The sequence below is a fragment of the Peromyscus leucopus genome, chromosome X, assembly GCF_004664715.2.
Source record: "Peromyscus leucopus breed LL Stock chromosome X, UCI_PerLeu_2.1, whole genome shotgun sequence".
NCBI classification, from domain to species: Eukaryota; Metazoa; Chordata; class Mammalia; order Rodentia; family Cricetidae; genus Peromyscus; species Peromyscus leucopus.
Window position 1 is genome coordinate 41,376,229 of NC_051083.1, and position 1,058 is coordinate 41,377,286.

Genomic DNA, 1,058 nt, shown 5'->3' on the forward strand with positions numbered 1-1,058 from the left:
TCCAGATTCCCTGATAGACTGCAAAACCAATTTTGGGGGTCAGGTTCCAACAGGTCTCTGTTTTGAAGGGAGTTAAGTCTATGTTGATGGTCCAGGGGAGGAAGACACAGAAATGAATTTAGTTTCCCACACTAGGCCATGGTGGTCACATATGTCAACACCAGGCCGTTTCTCCTGAGAGCCAAGAGGAATCTTTCAATATTAGCAGGGAAAGATGTTTTCCAACATCAACCATCACCAATCCAGCTTGGGAGACATTTTGTTAGTGACACGTGTTCCTTTCCCCCCAAAACAATGAAGTGTTCTGTGTGCTAACAACAAATCTTAAAAAAAAAGTGAAACAAAATTCTGCATTTTTATAAAACTTGATAAAAATAGTATTTCAAATTGTACAGTCACCAGAAGTACACAGTTATCAAAAATGCACACATTTCACTTGGCATCTCCAGCACCTTCAGCTTTTTGTGCCTGGTCTGTTTTGTCATCTCCGTTCTCTGCAGGATTATTCGCATCCTTCCCGGCATCGGCTTTCCCCTTCTTCCCTTTGGGGACCTTCTCTCCCTTCTTTGCAGGGGCCTTTTTAGGCTTGGGCTCTGGCTTTGGAGGAGCAGGTTTAGCAGACAACCTTGCAGATCTTCTCTGTGGCTCTCACTTCACCTTGGCTTTATCTCCTTTAGTATCCCCTTCAGCCTTTCTTTTGGGCATGGCGGTGGCGGGGGATGTTGCTGCTGAAAGCTATTATTCTTTTCTTCTAATTCTGTATTAAAACATCTGGGTAAATTGTACATGAGATTCAAAATAAAATGAAATAAAAAATAATCTCATGGTGTTTGTTCACAAAACAGTGGATGACAAGCCCAAACTTCTAAATCATTCCACTTTTATTGTGCATTTAAAGGGAGATTTATTTCAAGTATAAAAGTATATTTCAGCCAGATACTGAGAAGACTATGTCAAATCCTACAGAGACAGTCCATTCTGTAAGAATTTCCTCAATAAATTTGTGTTAGGCATGCAGATTGATTATCTGGCTTCTAGTCGTTTCAAGTGTCCTCTGT

General features: G+C 40.7%; 1 pseudogene; it reads right to left on the reverse strand.

Annotated features, from left to right (window-relative positions):
• Window positions 1-417: 417 nt before the first annotated feature.
• Window positions 418-705, reverse strand: LOC114694990 (annotated as a pseudogene).
• Between the last annotated feature and the right edge of the window lie 353 nt (window positions 706-1,058).